Here is a 13,395-nt window from a genome sequence, read left to right as displayed (position 1 = left end):
TTTTTCATTTGTATTATTTCATACTGTGATATAAAGTAGAATATGTACAACTTGCTGAGCATTTACCCTTTACTGTGAGAATCATTTCTAGTTGATTATAAAAGTATCCGTTTTCAACAAGTTGTTATACCTCAAAAACTTTTAGGTTCTGAACTTGAGTATATCTTCAAAAGTCAAGTTCTCTAGACCTTCCATGCTGAAAAATCATTGGAAATTGCTGCCTTTCCTCCAATATTGTTTTGTTCTGTCAAGGCCAGAATCTGGCTATGCAAAAAAATGTGAGTAAGAAAGAAAATTGTTTGGAAGCTACATTTGAAAAATAGCTCTGATGCCATATAAAAATACATAATTGTAATTTTGAAAATAATTTTCTTTAAATGTATGGTTATGAGACAACTTATATAGTGGAGAAAACACACCCTAGTACACATATGATCTGTGAATTCTGAGTACGTTTGCTTGGATTCTGCCTTCATTTTCTCTTAAATGGCCATTATTATCATATCTTTATAATCCTTTGAACTATTCTCAGATTTTTCTTTTTCGTTTTCAAGACAGTGGATTTAGTTGGTGTGAGTAGTGTGGCACTATTGGTATACTATTCTTACCTGTGACAAAAAGGCATATTTGTGAAGCTCCTTGGTGAAGACACTTTGCATTTAAGTAGATATACACTCCTCATGATCTTTGTCCTTTAGTCCTTTGTTTCTCTGGGGATATGACTGAAAGAAGGAAAATCAAGGGGAAAATGTGTTTGTAGTACCAAGAACTTTCTGTTTTCATGATATTGATTCCTGTTCCAACTCCTTACCATATAATTTTAAACTATTGTACCTATTGGCCACTGAACTGGAATGGTATATTAAATTTCTATTGCTGCTGTAACAAATGACTACAAATTTACCAGCTTATAACATGACAAATTTATTATTTCATAGTTATGCAGATCAGAAGTTTGGGTTGGCTCAACTGATTTGTCTTCTCCAGGTTTCACAAGACCAAACTTGTATCATACTGCCAGGTTCTTAACTGGAGGCTCTGGGAAGAATCTGCTTCCAGGCTCATTCAGTTCCTTGTGGTTATGGGACTAAGTCTCCATTTTTTGTTGGCTCTCAGTTGCAGGCCATCCTCAGCTTTTTGCACATGGGCCCCTATATCTCTGTGCAGGCAAGAGTACCTCACATCATTATCACCCTTGGAATCTCTCTGACTTCCCCTTATACCACGTCTCTTTTCCAAATTCCAGCCAGAAAAAGTTCTCTGCTATTGAGGTAATTAGATTGGGCCCACCTGGATAATCTAGGATACCTTTCTATTTTAAGGTCCATAACTTTAACTGCCTCAGCTAGTTCCTTTTCCATGTAACATAACATTTTGCCATGTACTAAAGTTTCTAGGTTTTAGAGAGTGGACACTTTGGGGATGCAATTATTTTGCCTACTACAGATGAATTCTAGAATAATGGGTCACTTCCAATATTTATTTTTGGAGTACTCTGAGTATTCTTTTTTTGCTCTAGAAGCAGAAGGAAAGGCAGTATGAATACTTAAAAAATCTATTAGTAGGTTTTCTCCTAGAAAACTTAAACGTTCATCCTCATATATCTCATGGTAAAAAGTATTTTTTCTCACTTGATAAATAGAACAACTAGGGCACAGGAAAAAAACATGTTGATCATTAGAGCCTGAGCTAGACTGGAAGTTTTCAGGCTTATGGTGACAGATTTTGTTCATTGCCACCCTTTTATTCTCCCCAGAGCATGCTAGAACCATAGTGGTAGCCCAACTGGGAAAGGGAAGTAAGCCAAGATTGAATAAACCTGAAATGGGATTACTAAAATATCAGTAGAGATGATTTACATGGAGGGCTGAGATAAATGCAGTTATAACCTGCCAGGAAATAGGAAAATCTCAAGTCTCTCTCTGGCGCCTAAGAGAGTATGATGTGGTGAGTGAAGGCATGACATAAGGCATAGTGAAATTGGTCAGATACATGGCAGCATTCTGATGGAGGGGTTAACAAGGTGGGCTAAGGATGCAGTAGGAGGGATCCGAGTTGACTATGGACCTCAGTTTACAGCTGAAATTAAACTGGAAGTTTCTAGTGCCCCAGGGAAAAGGGACCAGAAATAAATCTTTTGGTAAGGTTGATGGAAGGACTAAGAAGGTCAAAAGGAAGTAAGGTCAAAGGGAGATAAGGAATAGGAACTGGGGACAAATTTCATCTACATTTCACAGTTTTGCTCAGGTGGGTTCTGATGTCTGGGATATAAGCGTTGCTTTGGACATTAAGGGATAAATACAGGTAAATCCACTAGATTGTAATTTGTTATACCCTTTCTTCAAGTAAGAAATTAGCTCATCCTAACAATCTACCATCTTAGTTGTTTTAAAATATGGCTATATATCTCAGATTAAAATAAAAAATACGAAGGAGAATTTTCCAGCTAAAAGACTAATTTCCCAAGTGAAAACGGGGAATATAAAGACAATCAAATTGTAAAACTTTAACAATAACTAAACTTTGGACTCTATTTAAAGATGGAAGAATGAAAATATACTAATATATTTTTAAAGTCAGTTTTTACTTCTAATTTAATAAATCCAATGTAAGTAACCAACCACTTATCAACTAATAGGAAGGATAGTTGAAGGTAGATAATGTGTATTTATATTTTTTTCTCAAAATATGTTCTACTATGCTGTTCCTGTATTTACGCTGATTTGATTTATAAATTATTTGTCAACATGTGCCACTACTAAATACTAAGTGCCTAAATAAGTTATGTGTAATGAACATTTTTTGAGTGCAGTATAGGATAGCAGAAAAATTACTGGGAAACTTATCAAAATTCCTGAATTCCCATCTTTACCTCATCACATGTTAGATATATGATATTAAGCATGTCAATTAATCACATATAGCCTGTTTCCTCACTTGTAGAATAAAGATAGTATCTCTCCCACTTACTTTCCAGAATTGATGTCTAAATCAGATGAAATAAAGATACCTTAAGGCCTTCAATGATTGTGAAATACTATGAAAAAATTGTGTTTTAAATAAATAGAAATAATTCTCATTATTACAGCTAAAGCATGGTCTCAAATATATGCAGTCTAGTTAAAATTAGTTTATTATTCTTTATTTGATTTTTTTCATATCTGTTGCCAAGTCTCCATGTCATTTCTTTTTTTTTTTTTTTTTTTTTTTTTTTTTGCGGTATGTGGGCCTCTCACTGTTGTGGCCTCTCCCATCGCGGAGCACAGGCTCCAGATGCGTGCGCAGGCTCAGCGGCCATGGCTCACGGGCCCAGCCGCTCCGCGGCATTTGGGATCTTCCTGGACCAGGGCACAAACCCGTGTCCCCTGCATCGGCAGGCGGACTCTCAACCACTGCGCCACCAGGGAAGCCCTGCATGTCATTGCTTATGTGTCTGATGAGTTGCTATTCACAATAGTAAGTAGTGTTGGTTTTCAATGTTATTGTAATTGTTAGAGCTAATATTCAAAATCAGGACAGTATTAGATGTCAGTGCACTATCAAAGACAATTAACAGGGAGGAATGTAAAATTACTGATAAAAACATGCAGAATCACTAAAATGTTATATATCTTGCTATATATTTTATTTTTGTTAATTAAGTAGTTCATTAGTCATAAGTTCCAAAACCAATGAAAAGAGTCAGAAGCTTAAGGGTTGACTTGGAGACAAGGGACACTTTTTTATGTATGTGTTTGTTGGTTGGTTGTTTGTTTTATATCCCATTTCCATTTCTCCAAGTCCCTACCCTCAACTATTTATTTTGGTTTGGTTCAGATTCTAGAGCCAATAGTTCTTTACACTGAGCTAATGGATGGTTAGAGAGTGCAGGGATCAGTTTAGAGTTTATATGGGCCTTTTGAAAATGCATGCAAATATGCTTCATATGTATGTGCATGCATATTTTTAAAGTATGCAACACCTAATTTGTATGTGTTGGTAGATGTGCCCTTTCTTTCTTCCTTGGAGAGGTTCATGGATTTTATTTATTCTCAAAGGGGTACATGAGCTTAAAAACACTTGGAGCTGCTGAATTACAGATTGGTACCTAAGTGAGCATCAATTAAAGGGAGTAATTTTCCTTCCCCACTCCCCTTTCAACTATTGCAGTTGTGTCCCAAACATTTGAGTTGGAGTAAATAGTAGGTAAAAAAAGAACAGAGGGCCAACCAGTGGGAAGGGGATGAGAGAGTACCTCTGTAATGGCTGTCTCTCTTTCTTTCCTACTTTCTCACCTTCTTACTTTATTGCTTTTATGCTTAATCGATCAATTGTTTTCTCGCTTTTCCTTCCTTCCTTCCCTTCCTTCCTTCCCTTCCTTCCTTCTTTTCTTCCCTCCTTCTCTCCCTCCTCCCTTCCTTTTTCTTTTTTTTATTCAATTACTCCTCTTCAGAGGAGAAAGATTAAGCAAGCATTATTTTCAGTAAGTGTCAAAGAATATATTTTTTTAATGCTGTAGCAGTAACCCTTTCCTCATTCCCTTCTCATTTCCTTTTCCATTGATCTGAATTTATTCATTTTACTGCTATCTCAGTTTTGAGAGCATTATTTTCCATCTACCAGAAGCAGTAGTGCTCTGTAGAAGTCAATTCTATAGCAGAACTCATTTAGAAACCAGTAGAAAGAAAAAGTAATACCTGTAAAAAAAAATCCATCACTTTCTTTTTCAACATTTTAGCTCCCTACTTGAATATCATCATCTAAGCTAAAATTTCCCCCAATGAATAAATAAATTGATTTGTGAATTGTTTAACATAGAAAATAGTTGAAATTAAACTGTAATTCTTCTATTTAGTGGTATAATTGAGTTGTTTCAGGGACATGGACAAGGCCATCTCTAACTTCTATGAAGGATAAAAAAAGATTACAATTTTTACCATCTTGAACAAGAACTTCCTATTACCATAAAGAATGAATGGCTATCTTCACTTTTTCATTTTACCCAAGAATATCATTATATCATCATCAATTTTTTTAGAGAGAATGAGTTTGGGAAAGGAAGAAAAAGATGATTATAATATTATGGGTTTCTGTTGACAATTGAAAATGTTGTTATGCAGAGTTTTCCCTGTGCCCTATTCTTGTAGGTTTAGAATTTTCCAGTTGGATTGACTTGACTGTCAAAAAGTCAAGTTGATTTTTCTTTCCCCAGATTAAGTTGATAATTGGCTGAATAAAATGTTAATAACAATTAGGAAAGGTAGGATTTTAAAGCTACTTAACAAAACAAACTTTGTGGGACTATTTTTTTTTTATTTTTGGTAAATTCTCCAGAGGACACATTGTATAAAGTTATGGCTTCCTGTTCCATGAAGTATTTCTTCCTTGACCTACCTGCCATAACTGCTTAGCTTACACTTAAAGAAAAAAAGGTTTCCATTCCACTATTGAATCTTTAAAGAAAAATCAAGGTACAGTCTTTCTTTTTCACACAAAAGCATTCAGAGCACTAGTTTTAAAGAGAGCTTAATTCTTGCACTAGATGTTTTTAACTCTCTTTTTTTGTTCAAAACACAGGAATGCTACCCTCTCTTGTCTTTCTTAACATCTGCAGGATTTTTTTCCTTTTCTGTGCCCAGTTCAGATTGTCTTGCTTTCAATACCAGCTACTCTCTCTCATTTTTCCTCCACTACTGTTTCACCCTTTCCTTCTTTCTCTTGCTTTGCCTCAGTCTTCTTACTTTCCCTCTGTATTCCTCATACTTAGAATTGTCTGTAACTTCTCATCTGGACAAACATCTCCTAGTTTTGACCTAGACTCAAATCCCATTTCTTAATTGTTCTCTTCTAAGTAGCCATCCTCTTCTCTACCAATAATTTCTTTGGGTAACCATCCCAACCTCATTAGGCTGTGTATGTATTTTAAACAAATAAGCAAAAATAAATTCAAATTTATCTGCCTTGCTAGTCAAAATGCTTTTCTTAGAGGTTGGGGACTCTTTGATGTCTTCTGAAGAGTACATATCACTTTATCTTTTCAGTAAAGGTGGCAATATCTCATTGCATTAGCAAAAATTGAAAACTGTACGTTTCATGTATATTGGTCATCTAGATATCACTCAGACATCGAATGGTTTATTTATTTAAAGCATATCAATGACACTTTTCCTGAAGTGAATCTTATATTTTCAACCTTCTTAAACAAAGTTTTGCAAACATGAGTTAATCTTTATATAATGATTCTGTGATCATCATTACTGTATTAGTTTACTAGGGCTACTGTAACAAAGTACCATAAACAGGATGCCTTAAACAACAGAAATGTACAGTGTCAGAGTTCTGGCAGGTAGAATCAGCAGGGTTGGTTTCTTCTGAGGGTTGTGAGAAGAAATCTGTACCATCCTTCTTTCCTAACTTCTGATTGTTTGCTGGCAATCTTTGGTGTTCTTTGGCTTGTAGAAGTATCTCTCTGATTTCTGTCATCTTCAGATAGTGTTCTCCCCATGTGCATATGTGTGTCCAAAATCCCCCTTTTTATAAAGACACCAATAATATTGGATTGGTGTCCATTCTACTCCAGTATGACCTCATCTTAACTAATTGTATCTGCAATGACCCTATTTCCAAATAAAGTCACATTCTGAGTTATTGGGGGTTAGAACTTCAACATATGAATTTTGAGGGGATATGATTCAACCCATAACAAATATAAATATTTTTTTTGTATAGACCTCTACCACACTGATTTCTGTAGGACACAATTATAGATATGTTTGCAAACTGTACATAGTTCTCAGCCTTGGATACTTCATCTCTCCCCTACTCCTTTCTTCCTCTTCACTCTGAGACACAGAGTGATTATTTCTTACAGTTCCCATTGTGCTTTCTTCTGGAAGTATCTCATCTTTCCATCTAACATGAATGGAGTTCCCAGATAACTAATGCTACTATGTAGTAAGGAAGAATACATAGGTTCCAAGTTAAAGTCTCACTGATGAATAAAGATAAGTCTGGACAATCATGTGTATTTTATGGCATTTTTTTTAGTTTCTCAAGGACTCTATTTTCTCTTTTCTGGGTTCATGACCATGTTAAATCGAGATATAGTTATAGGTGAATATGAGAAGGCTGGGTAATAGAGGTATTAATGTATTATTTTCTCATGACAGATATGAAAGTTAAAGCAATATATCTGATTAAAATATTAGAAATTGTATTATCCTGTCTACTAGTTACGCAGGAGTTTACCCATTAGTGTAGGAAAATCAGAGTTCTCCTTAGAATTCTGTAAGGTGTGAAATCTGAGTAGAACAGACTTATCCTTTTGTATAGTGTCTATCACACTGAGATCATTCAGCAAACATAATGGTAGTTCAGAACTGTGTTGAAGTCAAATGCTGTGAGTGGGAAAGGAAATGTGCACATTTAGTTCTTATCAGGTAGTCCTTCCTGGCTGGATGAGGGGCCTGTGCCCACAGGTGCTGACCTACCAGGAGTGGCCCATGTGGTTCTCAGGGTACCATGCTGATGAGCCACCCACCGTGGTTCCAGTTTTGGCAGCCACAGCTAAATTGGCTCTTTGATCTTTGGAGTGGCTGCCACAGTCCTGCCACAGTGACTGTCTCTGTTTGTTTTGCCCCTCCCTTTTTTCATTACTCCCACCTGGCACTATAGGACAAAAAAATGAGAGGTGGGAGGAGGTTGGGAGGGGACACTTCAGGAACACAGCTTTGCCAATATGAAAAGCTATTTAAGCAGTTCTGGTTCCAAAAGCTCATGTATAACATTTCTGCCAACCCATTAGTGAATACATTTTATTTTATGTATCATTCAACAGTCTGCTAAAATTCACTTTCCCTGATTTGGCTTTCTCATTACCAGGGTCTTAGAGCTGCCATAAAAATAGTCTTAGAAATAGTCTCCCTTTATAAATATATGAATATGCTTAGAAATATTTATTTCATCTTATGCCTTGATATTTTAAGATCAATTCCTCTAATATATCAATATTTGAAAATCAGCTTTGTTGACTTGATTGTATTGGTCATATTTTTTAAACTGTATGAAATTTTTGTTGAAAAGTTTTAATAGATTATGCAATAGTCTCTCTATTCTAATTCAGTATTTGAACAAAAATGTAAACATGACAATACCCATTTTATAGCTGAAAAAATGAAAATCTGAGGTACTAAATATGTTATTTAAGATTATACAGGGTGTTGGTGTCATTCTACCCATTTGATACTGCTAGTATCATTGGATACCCTGAAATTTAGGAATTTAACATATGCTCTATGAGATGATAGAAATATTTTCTCCACATTATCTTGATAATATCATTTAGGTATCATAGATAAGGAGACAGAAAACTGAGACATTAGGGGATATTAAATGACTTGTAGCAAATCACATAGCAAGGTCACAGGAAAGCTGACAAGGTCTTGGACTCCTTCACTGTGTGAACTAGCCATGACTAGTTTTCTGACAAGAAATATTTTTCTCCTTTGGGGAATCCCAATTTTCACATTTGTAAAGGTTGGAGACTTTCACTGAAAAAGTAATGCCTCAAGGGACAAGGACCTTTTGAGAAATTTAAGGTTTTAATCTCAACCTAGTACAGTCAAATATATTGATCACCACTTAACAATTTATGAATATTTCTAAAATTCTTGTTTAGACAGAATTAAATCACCTTTCCCCTCCATCGTTATCCAGTTATCACTTAGTGAAATATTTAGGTATTAGGTATTTATGTACATACGTAAAAATGCATAAGTTTGGAAGCTGTAAAGTATATGGAATTTATTTGAGAAAACGTTATAAAAAAAATAGTATCAACTTTGAACTGTTTCTGTTCTAATGTCTACTTGTCATCATTTTTAACCAGAAGATTAAATTTCCCTAAATAAGTCTGGAGAATCAGGTAGTTAATAAGAAAAGAGAGACTCAACCTGGCCAAAATTTTACTAAGTCATTGTTACCAATCTAGGTATCCCAGGGAAAGAGTACATGAAGTAGTCTTCCATACTTCTTCTTTCTACCAATTAGGGTTTCTAACTGAGAAATAAGCAGATTCTAGAAAGCTCTGACTGCCCAAGAGATCCCACTCAGGCTACTGTGGCTCAGAAAATCCCTGTGCTTATTAATTGGTCTGCTGATTTCCCCATCTCCTGATCTCAGGTAGAGGCCATCGAATAAGAACCAATAATGGAGGGTCCAGGCAGTTCCTTATCCCAAAGGAATCCTCAAAAGAGAAACCTTACATACACATTCAAGTAAATGAGAAGAGCCTTTGTGAAGCCCCTCCAATGACCCCCTCCATGAAGAAATACCCCCATTTCACCTACAACCAGCTCTATCACCATCAGTAAATGTGTGTTCCACTAATATTTGCTCTATACTTTAGATCAAGAACTGGAGATGGCTGGTTTAAATCAAGGTCAAGTGAGAAGAAAGTATGTGGAAAAGGCATCAGGGTGCCTGGAGTTGGAGAATGCTGGTAGTTAGCTGGTAGTTAGCAAACTTAGCAGCATCGGGTTGTCTGAGGAAAGCCTATGACTGTGCTGAGTGCTGGCTTCCGCAGTGAGTCCCAAATAAGCTTTTACATCTCCACTAAATGAAATGTAACATTGTATTAATCACTTGGAAAATTAAGATTTTTTTGTCTATTATTAACTGGTAAATTCTTGTGTCATCTCTTTCTATTTTGTGGGTCAGCTCTGTTTTCTTAAACACAACCATTTCAACTATATTATTAACATTCTCAAAGGAAATTCTACCAGACTACCAAGTCCAATTTGCTTTAGCTAAGAGTTACTTACATTTATTGTCTAAGGCAGGCTTACATATTACATGTGTCATTTGGCTCAGAAACAGAAAATTTTAGTTGTATTAATAAGCTTTAACTCTGAATGCTTCAAATGCCATATATTGTGCATCTATTCTGGGCTAATTTCTATGCTTTGTACCCTACTACATTACCTCCTTTAATTTTCACAACAAACCATTTTAGAGATAAGAGAATTGAGCCTCAGAGAACCTAATTAATTTGACGGAGGGCACACAGCTAATAAGTGACCAAGCAAGGATTCAAACCTAAGCCTTTCTGACTCAAGGTCTTCCTCTCACTTTTTAAACCACTGTCTCATTCTGCTTCTAAAGGTGTAGAAGATTCTGAATTACCTTCTAAGAGTTTGTGAAGTTTTAATAAGGGAGAAGGGGGCTGCCATAGCACATGGTTCTGTGGTGCTAGTTTTTATTATCTAAAACATGCCCAACTCAAGCTAGTTGCCAGTTTGTCCCAACTGCTAGCCTGTTGATACCTTAAATGCTATTTTCCAGTCTTCTTTTATGAGACATGCCTCTCATTAAATATAGAAGTTTAGCTCAATTCTCAAATTAACCTCAAAACTACCTTAATTTTGCTAGGTTAAAAATAATAACATAAATATTATATGTGACTAGGTAACTATAAAGTAGTGGAACTGATTTTTGGTGGGTGTTAGTGGCACTGGTCTCATTGTTTAGAATGAATCCACATAGTGCATATCCAGATTTACCACTTGTGAGTTTCATAATCTATTAAATGGAGATGGTAATAGTACCTACTTTGTAATATTGTGAGGATTAAATGAGATAATATATGTAAAGTTCTTAGATCAGTTCCTAGCATATAGTAAATGGTAAACTTATTATATATGAGTATTGCAGAAATAAAAATCAAACCATAACTGGTAGGTGCTTGGTACATGTCAGGAGCTCAATACATATCTGTTGAATAAATTAATACATCGTATCAGTTCTTCAAACTGGCTAGTGGTTAATGATTTATGGTAAATGCAGTATTCTTCTGGCTGCCTCACTATTGAGTTTAATATAAAACAAAATGTTTAATGTCATTAAGAACTCTACGCAATCTTCAGGAGCATTTCCTAGCTCTGAAAGAGCTTTTTTTTGGTATTGGGGTATCATTTCTTTTCTTCAACATTTTCACTCTTAGTACTGTATAGCCTGTACTCTCTGGCTAGAGTTATACGTGTGACCAATGAATGGATATAGATTTTCCCCTTCCTTTATTGGTCATGCAGATATGATTTATCTTATGGCTTAATGAAAACAGAAGCTGTACAAGTATGTACATAGTGAAAGAAGATAGATGGGCTGGAAAAAAACAAAAAGTCAGTATGTGTTGTGAATGCTTCCTATTTGCCTAAGACAACTGAAAACCCTGGAGATACTGCTTACTTTTCTGGTGATGTCAAGATATCACAGTTTAGGGAGGCTTTTTTTCTTAAGAAATTCATTTTAAAATCCTGAAATGTTTATCATTATATACCTGAACTTATCATGCTTTAAATACCATAGTTTCTAAATGGTAATCTAATTCTAATAAAAGTTCAAAGGTTTGCCTCTCTCTAGAATGTTCTTCTACCAGTGATATTTCTACTCTATCTTTAGAAATAGTCCATGCATCACTTCTAGAAGCCCTGCCTCATACTTTTATGCATATTTATGTCATTCCCTTTGTTATAGTGTATTATATTGGGTTGACCAAAAAGTTTGTTTGGGTTTTTTGGTAAGATGTTACTGAAAAACCAGAATGAACTTTTTGGCCAACCCAATCGTTTTCTGTTTAGATTTTCCCTTTTTGAATCTAGTGGCTAAATTGTGAGCTTCTTGAAGATGAGGATAGTGCTTTATTTATCTCTTGATACATAGTATTATTCAGTTCCTAGGATAGAGTAGGTGCTCAATAAATATATACCCAATAAATTAATGAACTTGCAGACACACACACACACACACACACACACACACACACATATTAGATCAAGGCATGAATAAAATGTCCTATAACTTTGCGTGTTCCTTAAGTGCTTGTGAACCTTTTAACATTGCTTATGAATAGACTGATATATTTCTGAATGTTCTAGTCACCTTGAGGGAAACTTTCTAATCTTTGAAAAAAAAAATTTTTTTTTTTTTACCTTTTCTTATTCTTTGTTTTTACTTTGAGCGTCACTTTTGCACATGGATTCAAGTGTGCTGTCAAGTACTGATTGTTTGACTGGACCATACAGTGTTATGAATCCTTAGTTTTATTCACACACTGCCTGTTTGGTGGCTTTGTTCAAGTACATAATCTTATGTTATATAATAAATACATGGATTGTGTCAGTTAACTGGAAAAGTCTTACTTTCAAAAGCAGTTCTCAGCATTTAATACAGTGCTTGGCATATAGTTGGGACTCAGTAAATGTTTGTGGAATGCATGAATAAATCAGCCATTATTGTTAACTGTTTTGAAGATGAGGTATGAGATTTTTAAAAAAAAAAAAAGACTAAATGAAATGCCTAGTATCAGACAGTGGATGAGAGCAAATCTGACACTCATAATTCTTACCTCTGTAGAGTCTCTCAGTCGTTACAGAGGCTCACTGAGAAGTGCCGTATATGTCTGATTTCTCAACTTCACCCTGCAGTAAACTTTTGCAATCTGAAGGCTAGAGACCACTTTTGTAAATGTTGTCTGCCCGATAACTGTGTTGGCACCGAGGAGGCCTTAGCAGATAAAGTTGAGAAACATATGGCTCCCATCTGAATACAAATTGGTGGACATAACATGGTAATTCAGCAGAGATGTCCTCTATATTGTAAACTGAAAGAGTATGATTAGAGGTGTTTATAAACGGCATCTGAATTCCGCCCACCCCTCCCCACCTCTTTTCCACTGTAGTTTTATTGGCCTGAATCATAGCCATCTAGCGTCCCAGTCTCACCGCATTATTTGTTAAAGTGGCCAGCGTGAGGAATTATTAATTAAAGCTAACAAATCACCCTGACGAGCTGTGCCCTGGCATGGCTGAAGGTTGATTGGCGAAAGTGTTCTCCTTTGGAGAAAAGACTTTTTGTGCTCGTGACGCAGTCAGGGACGGATTATTGAATATGCAAGTTAGAAGAAAAATCACAGGACAAGCAAATTGAGTATTTACTGGCAAATAATTGCTCTCTTAAGCTGTGGCTCTCTTCCTAAATTCTTAACATTCCCGAGGGTTAGAAAGAAACACAGAAAAATGCATCGGTACAGAGTACATTTCAAAAAAATTACATAGGCTGATGTTTCAGACTTGTGCAGGTAAGTGTGATTGTGTGTGCATGGAAAGTGAAACAACAAAGCGAAGCAAGAGTAAGGGGGAAATTTTTAATCTGGTGGTTTTTTTTAAATCAATTTGTTGTTTATTGGAATACTGCTCGGCATATTTCTACGTTGACTGAGAATTCAGTTTCAGTGCTGAATTTATTGTGAAAGTTAGAGAAATGAGAAGGGAGGTTTTCTCAGAGTTACTTTGTGTCTTTATTAGCAGAAGAGTATGTTAATGTTTTGCCCCAAAAAATAGTTATAAACTTTGCTCAGAT

At 35.6% G+C, this 13,395-nt stretch overlaps 1 protein-coding gene across 17 annotated transcripts in view; it reads left to right on the top strand.

The window, feature by feature from the left end:
* Positions 1–13,395, top strand: part of ZBTB20 (zinc finger and BTB domain containing 20) — a 797,904-nt gene that overhangs the window by 371,409 nt on the left and 413,100 nt on the right. For 4 of the 17 annotated variants that reach the window (XM_060010679.1, XM_060010680.1, XM_060010671.1 and 1 more), the window contains exon 1: positions 11,537–13,114. The exons of the other annotated variants lie outside the window; for them this stretch is intronic. The gene's annotated coding sequence lies outside the window, so the exon portion shown is untranslated. Of the gene's footprint in view, positions 1–11,536; positions 13,115–13,395 lie in introns of those variants that run through there. 17 annotated transcript variants of the gene reach the window in all.

This window comes from Delphinus delphis, chromosome 4 (genome assembly GCF_949987515.2).
Source record: "Delphinus delphis chromosome 4, mDelDel1.2, whole genome shotgun sequence".
Classification (NCBI taxonomy): domain Eukaryota; kingdom Metazoa; phylum Chordata; class Mammalia; order Artiodactyla; family Delphinidae; genus Delphinus; species Delphinus delphis.
The sequence above is the reverse complement of the archived record's forward strand: the minus strand, read 5'-3'. Positions and strand labels throughout refer to the sequence as shown.